Source organism: Girardinichthys multiradiatus, chromosome 14 (assembly GCF_021462225.1).
Source record: "Girardinichthys multiradiatus isolate DD_20200921_A chromosome 14, DD_fGirMul_XY1, whole genome shotgun sequence".
In the NCBI taxonomy this organism is placed as follows: domain Eukaryota; kingdom Metazoa; phylum Chordata; class Actinopteri; order Cyprinodontiformes; family Goodeidae; genus Girardinichthys; species Girardinichthys multiradiatus.
Genome location: NC_061807.1, coordinates 13,311,441 through 13,328,478, shown reverse-complemented (window position 1 = coordinate 13,328,478; position 17,038 = coordinate 13,311,441). Strand labels below are relative to the sequence as shown.

The 17,038-nt window shown below is 39.0% G+C and overlaps 1 protein-coding gene across 1 annotated transcript in view; it reads right to left on the bottom strand.

Moving 5' to 3' along the window:
* The window catches only part of LOC124881044, a 196,073-nt gene that overhangs the window by 12,264 nt on the left and 166,771 nt on the right, over nucleotides 1-17,038 (bottom strand). The gene's annotated exons all lie outside the window — the stretch shown is intronic.

Sequence of the window (17,038 nt, the reverse complement as noted above, 5' to 3'; positions counted from 1 at the left end):
GGTCAGGGGTCAGTCAGGGTCAGGGAGTGGAGGATGCCTCTCTTCTTCTCTCCGTTTCTGTTTTCTGCTGCAGGATTTTTCATGTGTTTCTACAAATTTGTTGTATTGCCAAAGTATTTAACAGCCTTCTTCCAAACTATTCAACTTGCTGCTGCCTCTGATTGGGCCTGAAAGTTCAGCCACAGAGCGCTCCTCTTCCTCTCTGACATCTTCCTCTACATAGCTCTGTGTTTCTGCAGAGTGAGCCTGTCTGACTCCTGTGACGGTGCAGGGTGGGGTTGAGAGAGGAAGAAAAGTTTGTTTCTGAGGCAGTGATGAAGCAACCTGACTGTCGCCTGTTGAACCAAACAGCAGGAAGAAAGCAGTTCATACCAGAGGGAATCTGAGACTAACTTATGGGTCCCACCATACTAGACAAAGTAACTATTTAGTCACTTTTTAGAGTCTAAAATGATGTTACAAGCTGCTGACCAGAAAAACCAATGGAAGAAGATGCTTCATAAGGTTGGAGCTGCTGGTCACAGACGTGGATCATTTCTTTGTTCGCGGACATAACTTTCAAATCACATGTTTGCTTTAACTTCAGCGAACGTGAAATATTCTTCCAACTTTCAAACGCTGTCTTTGAATTTACTAGACTTCCCCCATAAACATGCTTCACTTATGTCTGCGAGGAGGAAACCTGATGCCTTCTCAGCCAGTCAGCGTGACGTATGCCGGTAAAGGAGTTCCCCTCAAAGTTAGAAAAACAACCACTGTCATCGTGGTTCAGTCAAAGACTTCTGGGCTGAGAAGATGGATGAAGTTTGGGTTACAGAACATCTGGGTATGTCTGATTTATTTATTGTCCACCAGTTTTTATCTGTGTGAAGCTTTTAGAACCCAACCAGAACTCAGTAGAACCTCTGCAGACCAACAGATCGGTTTCTACAGCAGGAAGTCATCACAGCACTGATAGAAACATGTTACCTCTCTGTGTTTCTAAATGCAGCTTCTAGGTCAGTATATTAGTGAGAACATCCTGATTTTAGATCTTCTACAACTGGTTTTCTTTTCTTCCTCAAACTGATCAGCGGACTCAGATGGATGAAGGTTTCTGATGAAGATGAAATGTTTTTATGTCACAATGACAGATAAAAACTTCTCCACAGCGCTGTGGGTGGGAACGTCAGCAGGTGATTTCTTGGTTTAGCTTAAGGCGCTCCCTCTGGCCACGGGGAATTAAAACACAAAGCTTCCCCAGACACAGGCGCCCCAGATTTTTTCTGAATAGCCCCGGACTTCTTGATAGAAGAAATTTAGAAGTATTAAAAAGATGCAGCAATAAAATGGTATTGGACTTCACATTTTGATTTAAAAACAATCAGATTCAGTTGTGTTCCATATAATCAGGTCCCGCTCCACCTAACCTGACAATGAGTTAAAAAGAGAAGACAAAAAATAGCTATTTGCGAACTCGCAGCATCACGAATGCGTAACTACGCGCAGAGCCAGAGACGGACTCTATTCTGGAGAAGTCCAGAACAGGAGTTTAGTCCAGGTCGACCTGCCTCCTTCATGACCTGAAAAGTTACACTGAGCGGCTCAAACACAGATCATTTCAGAGCAACCATGGAGCCAACCAGAGAGGGAGGCTGGTGGGTGTTCAGGAACAGGTGGAAGCAGAGCGGTATAACCCAGGAGAAGATAGCGGTAAACCTGAATGCTGACTCAGAATGGACTAATTGTAAGTTACAGATAATCACTGATTCATCCAACAAGACATGAGGTGGAGGTTCACTCTAATGAGCATCTTCAGGGTCATGATGAGGAACTTTCACCTGAGCTACAGGTGAAGTTAAATGATCTGTGATAGAAAACAGTAGCAACCTTCTCTGTGAGCTTCTAGCTGGATTTGCATCATAATGAGAAAATATCTGGTCCTTCAGTCAAAATAAAAGCATTTAATCCTAACGTAGCTGAGCACATTAAAAGGTCCTTCAGATCAACACATTGATCTCATGGCTGCAGCTGGTCTTATAGTCCAGATCTACATGTAGACAGAACCAAGTGTTCCTCAATAAACCAGTAAAATATCTCCTGGTTCCAGTAAGACGTTGTAGAAAGTATAAAAGTAAGCCTCCCTCTTATCTTCCATATCTTCTGTGCTGATTCTAAACATAAAGCTCTGGCTTTAAAGATGCAGGATAATTAAGAAATAAATCATAGCAATTAATCACAGGTGGATCATTGATTAGTTAACTATTTTATTTTTCTGAATTACATATGTAATATTATATAAACTAAACTAATTAAACAAGGATACAGTTTTACTGAAGGTGAGACATACATACTATATGTATACAGTTATTAATAACTGTAATATTAGTACTGATACGGTCCAGGATGAGGCTCTATGCTATATTTTAAACACCACAACTTAACACCGTTTCCTCTCAGAAAGTGTTTAATAGAAATAATTGCACTAATGTCTCACATCCAGAGCAAAAGACTGTTGAAAATTTTTTCTTTTATTATTTTTGGCAGGACAAATTTCTCCAGAAGTGAAATGAAGGACTGAAAAGATTCATAAAAGAAGGAACAATTTTAATAAAATGTTTCAAAAGCTCTTGTCATAATTAAAATAAATGTGTTTTAGGATTTACTTATAAACTGTCTTATTTCCTATGGAAATATAAATATTTTGGGTTTGGGCTAATGCCCCCAATGTTTTTAGACCCTAAAAAGGCCCCTGGACAGAACCTTATCGGAGCTGAATGCTTGATAATGACCTGAAGTGGTAAATATTTTATGTAGTCTTGATATGATTGTGTAAAAGGGTCATTTAAAAATGTTGTAAATCTAGTTCAAGTAAACTTTAGCACGCTGTAGTCAGCTTTAATCATATTAATCATAAATTCTCAACAACAACATTGTGGCTGTATGGTGAAAATGTTGAGTGGCTAGTTGGAAAACCATCAGCCATAGTGGCCGGTGAGCAAAACAGTTCATGTCAAGCCCAGTTTACCAGTGTTGGGAGGACCAGCGTATCAAAATAATAGCGTCAGTAACTTTTTAGGTAATCTAACTAATTACTTTCTCATTTCCGTAACGCTGTTATGATGTTTACAATGTAACGCTATGCGTTACTATTAATATTAATCAAAACTTATGATTAAAACATAATTAATTTCTTAACCAAAAATCATTACTTATGAATAGAAATCAGAGATGTCCTCTGGTGTGATGATTATTGGCTGAACGCTCTTAATAATTACAAGTAGTAAATTATCATTATTAATTGATAATTATTAACTAAAACCACACTAGATGTCACTGTTTAATCAACCGCTTCACCGAAGGTGGGGAACTTTGACCTTATCTTGACAGACAAATCACTCTTGCTCAAAATGAACACAAACGCTTTTTATTTATCTACGTGAATATTTATTAAATCAACAGCCCTGATCCACCTCGCTATTCTGATTCAATAATCTTCTCGTCTTCTCTGCAGCAAAACAAACTCAAAGACGGTCGGCAAAAGGGGAAAAATATAACAGACCGTCAGCAGTCAACTGCTGCAATGCATGCTGGGAGGAGTAGTAGCAGACGACAATGGGAGGTATAATAGCAAACATATGGTCCAAAACTGGTCCGTTTCCACAATTTGGAGACAATTATGATGTTGTTGCAATGGCGTCTTTTTATCTCTAGAGGGCGCAGTAACGCTACTCACCACTGTCTATTTAATGCAGGTGAGATTAGGAGGTAAACAGTATTAGACCGTGTATCAATGAATATGAACATGAATCATCATATAAAGTTGTATGACGGCATATTAGATCTTTCTGGAGTTATCTGAGATAAAACCTGAACTAGAGGCAAGTATTTTATGGACACTGTGGAAATTAGAAGAATAAATAATAAACTGGTTTATTTATGGAGATGGTTGATGGACACCTATGTTAGCAGGCATCACAACACCCTTCATCTCATCTTCAGTTCTGGTTAGCCTTCTACTGATGAAGTTTGGACCTCCACCTTTAATTTCAGGTCTGCTGTTAAACCCAGAAACCAGAGAGAGAACAGATCTGATCACTGAGCTCTCTGAACTGGTCCAAGGTGAATGATGTGAAGGTCTGTTGGTCTCCTTTAACACTGTTTCAGCTCTCACTGATGAAGATCATGATGATGAGGAGTCTACTTCATATTTCACATCATTTTAGGAAACATTTGAACACTTTTTGTTCAAATCTCCCTGATTAATAAATAAAACTTTATGTCTCTGGTGTGTTTTAGTAGATTTGACTGAATAAATCATTAGTTTAGTAAAATGCTCGTATTACCAGAGTTTCTATCAGTTCTGGAAACACAGTCAAACATTTCAACAGTGAATAAAGGTCCAGACAACATGTCTGAATAAATATGGATTTATTAATGACACGTGAACATTAGAAACAGACCAACTGAAGCAGATAAAGTGCTTTATGCTCAGTAACAAAGTGCATCAGTTCATCCAGCTTTAAGACAAAATAACAGAACAGATCAATGTGTCTGATTGAGTCCAGAAAACTTTAGAACTGATTTAAAACATCAGCAGGAAACAACAGAGAGAAGGAAACAAGATCCTCTTCAGATACAATCATGGAGAAAAGTAAGAACCTCCTTCAGTTTAAAGGTTCTACCTTCAAGAATAAAATATGATTTATAGAAATAATCTGGTTCCAACTTCAGGTAAATAAAACACTTCTTACATTTAACATGTTCTTCATTTAATTAAAACATTATTAGAAATACAAAATCAGCTTTTAAAAACACTTAAGCTCATATCCATAGCAGGGATGTTTCATCTGCAGACACTCAGACGTGGTGGTGGCTTACCGTGGCGCTGATTGGGCTTCCACTTTGACCCTAGAGGTATACAGGTCCTTCTCAAAATATTAGCATGTTGTGATAAAGTTCATTATTTTCCATAATGTCATGATGAAAATTTAACATTCATATATTTTAGATTCATTGCACACTAACTGAAATATTTCAGGTCTTTTATTGTCTTAATACAGATGATTTTGGCATACAGCTCATGAAAACCCAAAATTCCTATCTCACAAAATTAGCATGTCATTAAAAGGGTCTCTAAACGAGCTATGAACCTAATCATCTGAATCAACGAGTTAACTCTAAACACCTGCAAACGATTCCTGAGGCCTTTAAAACTCCCAGCCTGGTTCATCACTCAAAACCCCAATCATGGGTAAGACTGCCGACCTGACTGCTGTCCAGAAGGCCACTATTGACACCCTCAAGCAAGAGGGTAAGACACAGAAAGACATTTCTGAACGAATAGGCTGTTCCCAGAGTGCTGTATCAAGGCACCTCAGTGGGAAGTCTGTGGGAAGGAAAAAGTGTGGCAGAAAACGCTGCACAACGAGAAGAGGTGACCGGACCCTGAGGAAGATTGTGGAGAAGGGCCGATTCCAGACCTTGGGGGACCTGCGGAAGCAGTGGACTGAGTCTGGAGTAGAAACATCCAGAGCCACCGTGCAGGAAATGGGCTACAGGTGCCGCATTCCCCAGGTCAAGCCACTTTTGAACCAGAAACAGCGGCAGAAGCGCCTGACCTGGGCTACAGAGAAGCAGCACTGGACTGTTGCTCAGTGGTCCAAAGTACTTTTTTCGGATGAAAGCAAATTCTGCATGTCATTCTGAAATCAAGGTGCCAGAGTCTGGAGGAAGACTGGGGAGAAGGAAATGCCAAAATGCCAGAAGTCCAGTGTCAAGTACCCACAGTCAGTGATGGTCTGGGGTGCCGTGTCAGCTGCTGGTGTTGGTCCACTGTGTTTTATCAAGGGCAGGGTCAATGCAGCTAGCTATCAGGAGATTTTGGAGCACTTCATGCTTCCATCTGCTGAAAAGCTTTATGGAGATGAAGATTTCATTTTTCAGCACGACCTGGCACCTGCTCACAGTGCCAAAACCACTGGTAAATGGTTTACTGACCATGGTATCACTGTGCTCAATTGGCCTGCCAACTCTCCTGACCTGAACCCCATAGAGAATCTGTGGGATATTGTGAAGAGAACGTTGAGAGACTCAAGACCCAACACTCTGGATGAGCTAAAGGCCGCTATCGAAGCATCCTGGGCCTCCATAAGACCTCAGCAGTGCCACAGGCTGATTGCCTCCATGCCACGCCGCATTGAAGCAGTCATTTCTGCAAAAGGATTCCTGACCAAGTATTGATTGCATAACTGTACATGATTATTTGAAGGTTGACGTTTTTTGTATTAAAAACACTTTTCTTTTATTGATCGGATGAACTATGCTAATTTTGTGAGATATGAATTTTGGGTTTTCATGAGCTGTATGCCAAAATCATCCGTATTAAGACAATAAAAGACCTGAAATATTTCAGTTAGTGTGCAATGAATCTAAAATATATGAATGTTAAATTTTCATCATGACATTATGGAAAATAATGAACTTTATCACAATATGCTAATATTTTGAGAAGGACCTGTAGATAATGTGTTTCACTTAGTGAAAAGAGTTCATGTACATTCCCTGGGAAGTTTTTGTAACTTTTAGGTTATTCTTCACAGCTTTTCCCTTGAGGGCAGGACTGAGGTGATCAGAAATCAGCTGGAACTTAAGAAGAGCTGGCTGACGGTTCAACGCCTGAGTCGACCCATGTGGTACCTCTGTCCCTCTGGGAAATTATTCGTTGTTTTTCTTTGTACTCGCTGCCTTATGCTAACCCTGCCGTCTCCTAAGGTTACCTGCTGAGTTCTCCTCTGGATTTTTATTTCAAACTATTTGTAAAAATTAAAACAAAAACACAACAAGTTGAACAAAGTGCAAACATAACAAGAAGAAGTTAGCCTACAGGTACAGCATGAATGAAGGGAAAGAAAAATCTAAATTACAATTAGCCAGACAGAAAATAAAGAAATTGTTCATAAAGCAACACTTGTGCCAAATTACCAAATGTAAACATAATAATTTAGGATGAAATAAAATCCAATAACTTTTAGGTCTCCCCTGGATCTGTCTATCAAGACCAGAGACAGAGAACCCAAATGCAGCCAAACAAAGTGATAAGTAAAAAGGTTTATTCACCAACTCAGGATCAGAAAGCAGGAGAACAGCAGTCAGCTTCCAGGAACCACTGAGAACAGAGAGACTAGTTAGTGGCTGAATAAAAATCCAGAGGAAGTGATCCAGACAGTGAATGAGGAAGCGTCCAACAGACTGAAGTCGGTTTGCCGACTGATCCAAATCCTCAGAGGAATCAGCTGAAGCTGTGACAGGAACACAGAGAGCTGCGATTGTCCTCTTGACAATAATTCCAGGTGAACTTGAGAGCCAGACGGGCTCAGGCTGAATAAACCAGTGGTTAGGCAGAGGCAGAAAACCAATCCGTCAGACAAGGAGCAGGAAAGAAGGTAAAATCTGTGAGGCAAGGCAATGTCAGAGAACAAGATCAGTCAGGAAGAAACGCTGGATAACTACTCACAAATGTTTTCAAAAATCTGGCACCGTCTGCCTGTCAGAGGGCTGTATATAACTGCAGCTCCACAGGTGTGTGGCATGATGGTGATTGCACAGCAGCGCAGCAGCAGACAGGTGAAGCAGATGAGTTGATTGCATGAGTGAAAGCAGAGCAGGCAGACGGGCCAGAATCATATCAGTCTCTCTGTAATGCTACCTGGGTTCACAGTTCAAACCTTCTCGTACCAGAACCTCTCCTTTCCTCCACAACGTCAACATCAAAGCTCCTCTCTTCTTCTGAACCTCCAGCCTAACTTCTCCATCCTCCAACACTCCACCATCTATTTTATATTGGAACGCAGCCCACCACAGGGATCCACACCGCTCTGCTCACTCCCCCTGGTCCCAAATCATCTACCTGACAGATTAACTCCTTATTGCTCTCCTCACAGTATTCTACATTTATTCGCTTTGCTCATCTCTCGCTCTTTCCTCACAGTGATCCACCAGAACCTCCTGGACCAATCATCTGCATCTCCTACATCCTTAGACTTTGATCGTTGTCTCCTGAGAGATTTCTTGCATGAGGTCAGAAGCTTGATGCAAAACATGACAAGAAGAAGAAATTAAAAATCTTCATCTATCTGAGTCTGGTCATCAACTGGATTAAGAAAGAAAATGTATTTTATTTGAGTAAAGATCAACAATCAGTTTGCTGAACTTTCTCAGACCCAAGGTACAACTGTGAAAAATAAATAAAACCTGAGCACTCAGTTTATTAGACAAAATTGTCTACTTGACATCTTCTGCTTTATGCGGGACTGGGTCGCAGGGGCAGCAGACTCAGTAGAGACGCCCAGATTTCCCTCTCCCCAGATACCTCCTCCAGCTCCTCTGGGGGGAGTTGTTAGGTATTATTTAGTCAACTCAGAGGTAAGAACGATACAGTCATAGTTACTTGCAGCAAGGGTAGCCCACTTTGCAGTGAAACTACAAAGTTTTGACACCCTATCTCTTTATTTATATGCACAGTTCAACAGACAGTTCAGACAGGGTGTATGTGTGTGAGACGGAAAGGAGGCTGGTTCACACAGAGATAACAATGATCTCACACACACAGGGAGGAAGGCATAGTGCAGGTGCCTTCCAACACAAGGTTTTTACATGAGTGATAACAAGTTTTTGCACCCATCCAACAGTCCCTCCTTTTATCACAAGTAAAAACATTTAATATAAAAACGAGTAAGAAAAATACTTTGTATGAGCGAAAACCCACGGACGGTAAACAGATTATATTTTGTGGGAAATACTCATACGGCCCCGCCGCCCTCGGCGACCATTAAAAGTTAAATGTTGATTAATACTTGAAATCATAAAAATAAAAGAATAATACTTGAAATCATAAAAATAAAAGAATAATACTTGAAATCATAAAAATAAAAGAATAATACTTGAAATCATAAAAATAAAAGAATAATACTTGAAATCATAAAAATAAAAAAATGATACTTGAAATCATAAAAATAAAAGAATAATACTTGAAATCATAAAAATAAAAGAATAATACTTGAAATCATAAAAATAAAAAAATGATACTTGAAATCATAAAAGAATAATACTTGAAATCATAAAAATAAAAGAATAATACTTGAAATCATAAAAATAAAAGAATTAAAAAATCTGCCCTGTTTATGTCATCATTGTACTTTTTCTCATTTCACTTAAGCAACAACTTCTTCCGATTTTCTGCTGTAAGGTTATTTTATGAAATACAATGTATGAGTACACTCAGGCTTTTGATGTGATTTATTTACAACATGTCATCATAATCGTCCCCTTCATTTTCGTGCATTTCTACCTGGTTCAGTGTTGCATATGCCACCATGAACAATACCAGAAATTCTGTAGGAATGGATGTGCGTCATGTTCTTCCGTCAGTGTTCTGAGATGGGTCCCGTCTGATGTCCATCTCTTCTGGTTCGGTATCACCTCCTGTGGATCCTGCTTTAGATAGAGAAAGAGTCCTGCTACCAGAATTAAGCTCAGGCTTATCAGTCCTGTCCACATGTTACAGAGAGCCATTTTATAATTGGGCGCAGATCAGCTGTTTTCTTCACCGGTTTGAGACGCTGGGCCATCTTTGAACCCGGACTTCCTCTGCTACCCCGTCGGTTGGTTTGGCTCCTGTAACGGCAAAACTGGCTTACAGTGGCTTTTATGGATCCAGGAAGGCCTCTCTGCTATTTTCAGAGCTGTGGGCGTTGTTAGGAGTATTTGAAACGGCCCTTTCCACCGAGGAGTGCTCCAATCCTTCCGGTGGAGTGTCTTAATCAGGACCAGGTCTCCAGGCCTCATTCTGTGGGATAGGAGCAGAGATTATCGGCAGACCACTGGACATTTGTTCTTCTTTTGTCTGCAACATTTTATTCATCCACTCAGCTAATGAAGGTTCCTGTTGTGCTTTCTCTATTTCATTCATGTCAGAGGGCAGAGAAAACGGTCTGCCATGTACTATTTCTTTGAGAATACAAATTTATATCAGCAACTTGGTGTCACGTGATCTCAGACTCAGAATATAGTGGGTGGAGCCATACAATGATGTACAGTAGGTGGCAAATGGAGTAAGACCAGTTTGATTTGGAGTTATTCTCATCCATAATTTAACCAGGGATAGGCATTCGGGCCATGGCCTCCCTGTTTCTTCCATTGTTTTCCTTAATCTTTAACTGAAACCCTAATGCATTAGAACTTAGTTCTATAAATTTATTTACAAAATGAGTTCCATTATCTGACCTTATAATCTGTGGGATACCATATGTGGGGAAGAAATGTGTCACTAGGTTCATCTATTACAACTAGGCAATATTTCTTCCCCCGTGTTTGCAACAAATTATGCATGATCTGCAAAAATGATTTGCATAGTCAGAAAAATTTATAGTGTAGCATTAATGCTTTACCAGATGTGACATATTCCCCCCTTGACACGTGGGTCTTCCCAATGTGTCACTGTAGCCGCTGTGTTGTATAAATGTTTTTGGGAGGATTGGTTTATCTTCTATCTGATAGATGTCATCTTTTTTCTGTGCTCCTCTCTTTAGCCAGGCCTTTATTTCTGTCTTGGTTGCTGACTGTTGGGCGTCTTTCAGCACGTCTGTGTCTATAAATAGCAGATCTGACATTTTCTCTTTAATAGGTTGAAATGAGTTAGTTCTGTCCCTGATGATGTTTTAAAACCTCTATTTTGCCAAATCTTAGCATGGTGATGTACTGATCCGAAAACGTATTGGCTGTCTGTGTATATAGTAAGTATTTGTCCCTCATGTAATTCACATGCTCTTACTACAGCATATAATTCTGCTGTTTGGGCTGAGCATGTATTGGGTAGAGATTTAGCTTCTATTATCCTATCGATGGTTGTTATTGCATAACCAACTCTATTCTTTCCATATTCATCTTTAGATGCTGAGCCATCTACAAACACAACACATGAATCTGGTATAAGGGTTTGAGAAATGTCTTGTCTGGGTTTTGTGTCTTCTTCAACTTTTGCTTTATAAGAATGTGGTTTTCCATCTTCTGCAGTAGGTATTAGAGTACTTGGATTTAAAGGGCACATCTTTTTAGAGTTATGTTTGGCTGTGATAATAATAGCGATGTCAGTGTGATATGCCTTGCATGTAGCGTCAGGTGCTTCTCTTAATATTCCTGACTTCAACATATCTTGTATTACTGGCTTAGTATCTTCTTCAGCTTCTGGCTTTAAGGGGTATTGGCGGACTAATGGCCTTTTTTCAGATATTAGTTTAACCTTGTATGGTGGGAACCCCTTTATAAGCCCTACATCAGTTGATGATTGGGACCACAGTGCAGGTGGGACAGCAGATAGGGCAGGATGCATGTTGCTCTCTTTGCTCTCAGCTAAGCCCTGTATTTGTCCCTCTGCCTCATCTAAATGTGTCCTTAGATGGACTTTGACTATCCACGCCAGAGTGAGCTTCCAGATTCCTGTATTAGGATCTACCTTTGACAGTGTCAGTGCTGTTCCTGCAGAGGTTTAAAGCCTCTGTTTTTCCAAATTCTTATTATTCTTTTTTACCATATTTTATAAAGTAAGTCCTTATTACATTTAAAAATGAGATCAATATTTTTGGTAGTTGCTATTATTATAAATAATGCTTGGTTTAGTTCTTATTAAAAATAAAAAATAAAAACTCACTCACTGATGAACACAAAAAATGAAGGGCATATTATATCTTATAATCTTAGTTTATCTTACCCAGTTTTATAGATACAACATACAGTTTCAGTCAGCTTTGTATTTAGTTCAAGTAACTAAAGTTTGTTTCAATTAACTAAAGTTTTCTCTATTTCAGTCCAGTCCAGTAATTCTGTTAAGGTTAATTTCATCTTATGTTAAGTTTGAGTCTAATTCAATCATTTTGAACCTGACTGGAAAAAGTCTAAACATCTGTTAAAATCTTTTTGTTTTACCATAGAGAACTGACCTAATATTATTATGGTAATGTTGAGGACTCTAATTTTTACATAACATGAAACAGACATTTATTTCACAAGAACAGAAAGTCAAACACAGACATTTGGCCACATGAAAGTTTAAATACCCTGTTTGTAAAAGAATTGTGAAAAATTGAAGACGGATCTATGAACTTTCTTATGGTTATCAGTATTTTCAATACAGGTAGAACCTTTGCCATCTTTAAATGATTTTTCGAAAAAGCTTCTGGAAACCTTATTAAGATATAAGTTTGGCAAAGATCATCAGAACATCAGACCTTTATTAGCGCTTTTAAGGTCCCTCAAAGATGCATTACAATGAAATCAGTCATTCCCATTCACACACATTCACACACTACTTACTTATTTTTCTGTCAGAGTCATTTTATTTGCAAAAATTTGAACATAATTTGACTTCTATTATTCTTAAAATGCACATTGTTTCCTCATAACCCCTTTTGTTTCCACAAGGTCTGTTTTGAACGCTTCAATTCTTTTTTTTTTTATTCACCAAGAATCAATAAGGTGGTCTTAGTGGGGTCCACCTTAAAGGTGTTATCTGTTGGGTGTCATGTTATCATTGTCAGGTCAGTGAGGTTCATAAGTCAGTCAGAACCTTGGTCATTTGGTCTGTGCTCATAATGTTTCATAGATCCAGCCTATGATTAGTCAGCAAAACTTCCACCTATAAGAGAAAAATTGATTGTTAATGAATGAGCTGCATTTCCTAGGAACACTGTCTTCCTCCTGGATGAGCATCACCTGTTGAAAAACTTTCATCATTGTTTGTTTCACATATTCAATCAGATCTTTATATTATGCCAGTAGGTGAAGTTGTTAGTATCTCATGTAGACTGACATATACTGTTGCATTTGGAGAAGATCTCAGATTAAATAAACTTAGTTAGAGCTTCAATCCAGGTTCATTTTGTGTCTGCAGACTTTAGCCAATTTTTCTTTTTTTTTAATACATAAAGAGCAAGATTCAAAACATTTTCAAAAGCCAGATTGTGGCAGAATGTAGACAAAACTGCTTATTGATTGACAAAATAACATTCAAGCACACAATCACCATATTAAAAGCTCAACTTCTAAAGAATCACTAAACTTCTGGGGTCCGGTTTTGGCCCGCGGACCTTGAGTTTGACACATGCAGGGTAGAGTTACAATTTATTTTCAGACCTTTCAGCAGAGACAGGCTTCTGCTGTTTGCAGAAGTTTTATCTTTGTTTTCAGGCAGCTACATCTCTTTGTCAAGGTCGTTTCACAGAGCTGAAATTTAACTTCTCTCAAAGAGGAAAAAATCAAGAATGCACACAATCTGAGCCAAATATGGAAATATTTCCCTGTAAAATGAATCTTTTGCATTTTATCATGATATTGTTGGTAGTATAACACCATAGAATGATTTTTAAAGCACCTGTTTCTCACTAATGCTTGCCTACAAAATCTTTTACTCTCAGATTACGTCTTTAACAACTCTAGTCATTGTTCACTGGGTTGTCCAGTTGGACAGTTTCCATGTTGTCCACATTGTCACCTCCTCTTTTAACTTCTTTTACCATGTCCTCTAAAACCATCTCTTAGTCTTTATAATTTGGGGCTACCTTGGTATTCTAACCTGGGATGGGTGGCAGTCCGCCCCCCTTTATTTGTTTTCAGTTAAGCTGAAAGTTTTTTTTCTGTGCTTTTCTTAAGGCCTCAGTATCATGGTTATGTCAGTTAAAAGCAGTATGGAGGTGGGAGAGCTTTAAACATTTTTTAGTTTCACATTTAAGCTGCAGCACTATTAGTAGTAACATTCAAGGAAGAGTAAGAAAATGTAGTATTTCCAGTATCTAAAGTCTGAAGAGATATCTTGACATAATTTGTCTTCCTCTAAAATAAAGGTCAGTCAGTCAGTCATTTTCTACCACTTCTTCCATAGTGGGTCACGGGGTAGCTGGTGCCTATCTCCAGCAGTCTATGGGCGAGAGGCAGGGTACACCCTGGACAGGTTGCCAGTCCATCGCAGGGCAACACACAAACAACCATGCACACACTCATTCACACACCTACGGTCAATTTTAGAGTGACCAATTAACCTAACAGGCATGTCTTTGGACTGTGGGAGGAAGCCGGAGTACCCGGTGAGAACCCACGCATGCACGGGGAGAACATGCAAACTCCATGCAGAAAGACCCCAGGCCGGGAATTGAACCCAGGACCTTCTTGCTGCAAGGCAACAGTGCTACCAACTGCACCACCGTTTTACTGAAAATTCACATAGCAATTATTTATGTTACCATTATTTCCATAGGTTCAGAATACCCAAATTTGAAAATGGTGTAGATGTATAATTTATCAAAGGAATAAACACCGTACATTCAGACAGGTTTTCAGCATGTGGTCTTAAGGAGCTGTGCACCAGTATAAACAAAGTACAAAGTCTAATCTTCTCTCACAATGTCACTGAGTCCTCACTGGAGATATTAGCAAACCTTTTCCTATAATTAGCATTACTGTTCTCCATAAGTGCTAAAACGTTTATAACCCAGTGTTTCATTTTATTTTATCAAGGCCCCTCATTTTACACATGGTCCAACCAATGTGTCAATTTAGCAAAATGATTGGAAAAGGTTTCAGCAACTAGGATCGCATTATGTAGAATTAAAGAAATTAATTTGGGCCTAACTATTTATCTCAGCTAGATTTTATTTTAAAAGAGAAACAACACCTTTTTACAGCCATTTGTTGGTTCAAATGGGAAAAAGAAGCAGCTGAACTTGAAGAGAACAAATATCCAATATCCAAGCTACTAAAACTAGGTTGACCACAGCAGAATAAAATCTTATAGACTGAAACTGCTGGAAGAGCTTCATGCTAACTGTTCCTAAACAGTAAACTACATTTTTGGGTAGCCCGATTTAACTTAATGGCTAATAATTGCTGAGCAGAAGCAATCAGTGAGCTGCTGGTGCTTCTGACTATGTTTGTTGACAGTCTTGTTGCTTATTGCCATGCTGTGTAATGGCAAATGAGTCAAAGTGTGTAGAGTGGCCTAATAAAATCCAAATGAAATTTAAAAAGTGTGTAGCGTATTGGCTAAGTTGGTGAGTGTGCTCCGGTTCACTGGGAAGAGAGTAATTAAATCTGGCCATCATGGTTTCTTCAAACCCCACCCAATATAATCAATCAGACCAATAATGTCGTTCACAAACTCCTCCCACAACCAATCACGGCTTTCACAAATTCTTCCCACAAAGGTTGATCCGACCCATCATGTCTTACACAAACTTCTCCTACACTCAAAAAACTCCCACCTGGGCACTGCTGAAAAACCCACTCACAACACATAGATGAAGCTGGTGATCAATAAAACTCTGTGTGCATTCAGGCAGCTTGTTTTTTTGTTTGAAACCAAATTTTTGCACTAAACAAAAATGAAAAAGAAAACAGATAACAAGCGCTCACTTTTGATTTTTTTTTTTTAATTAGACGAGTAGCCATGACCCCGGAAATGACGTCATTGAGACCGCCAAAACAAACGGATAAGAAATCTACAACTCATCAAATGGAGAGCTTTATTTTATTCTATGGAAATAAAAGGGTAACTTTGAGAGCAGAATATATGATATATATATATATATATATATATATATATATATATATATATATATATATATATATATATATAAGCAGAGCTTGAAACGTTATACTAGTTCTATACCAGTTGGTATTTAACATTTGTTTAATAATACACATCTTGTTAAAGAAATGTGTGTAAGATAGATAGATAGATAGATAGATAGATAGATAGATAGATAGATAGATAGATAGATAGATAGATAGATAGATAGATAAGATGAAGATTTCAGACCCCTTCATGATTTCTAAGTAGGAGAGCTTGCAAAGTCGCAGGGTGTCCAAATACTTATTTTCCTCACTGTAGTTTTCTTTGAGTAAAAATCAAATCTGTCGTTTTGGATTTGTGTACATGAATGGTTTTCTACACGTTGTATTTGGGAGAGAAACAAATTATCAGTCAGTCAGTCATTTTCTACCGCTTATTCCATAGTGGGTCAGCAGTCTAAGGGCAAGAGGCAGGGTTCACCCTGGACAGGTCGCCAGTCCATCGCAGGGCAACACACAAACACTCATTCATACACCTAAGGTCAATTTAGAGTGACCAATTAACCTAACAGGTCATGTCTTTGGACTGTGGGAGGAAGCCGGAGTACCTGGTGAGAACCCACGCATGCACGGGGAGAACATGCAAACTCCATGCAGAAAGACCCCAGGCTGGGAATTGAACCCAGGACCTTCTTGCTGCAAGGCAACAGTGCTACCAACTGTGCCACTGTGCAGCACAGAAACAAATTATAATAGTTGAAGTTGACCACTTTTCATTCATTTTTTCCATTTTTACTTAGTGCAAAAAATTTGAAATCGGATAACGGTTCATTAACCGATTTCTCGTTTTGGTTCAAAAAACGAAAATACTGGTGTGTGTTTTTTTTTTCTTTTCATTTTTGGTTTCAAATGAAAAAACTAGCTGTCTGTAAACGGACCACTAAAAGCAACAGCAGTTCCAATACCTCCATCTTTCTTGCTGTTTACAAAGCAAAGAAAAGACGCTCAACAGATGCAAACACACACAATATGATCCCAAGACAACTAAATGTGATGATGAATCAGCAGCATTGAACCGTCCCTCATACTTTGAATCATTCGCAAACATCAGTCACGTGGTACGGCCCGCTCTCAAGGCCTTGAACGTCACCACATACGTCATCGACACAAACCTCGATACAAACTTAAAAGATCTCCCTGAATTATTCGACACACGCCTCAAAGCACACTGGACACATCACTAGTCACAATAAAGAGGAACCAGATCAAATCGAGAGAGCCTCGACACAAAACAATCCACTGAGTGCAACAGTGGAAACAGCAAGTGGGTTGTGAAGCCTTACCACACCTTACAACCTCTGTAGACCAAATTAATGAAGATGTGAGGATATCTGTCCTACAGCAGCTTCAGGAACCTTCAGGTTTCTGTTAAACAACTGAA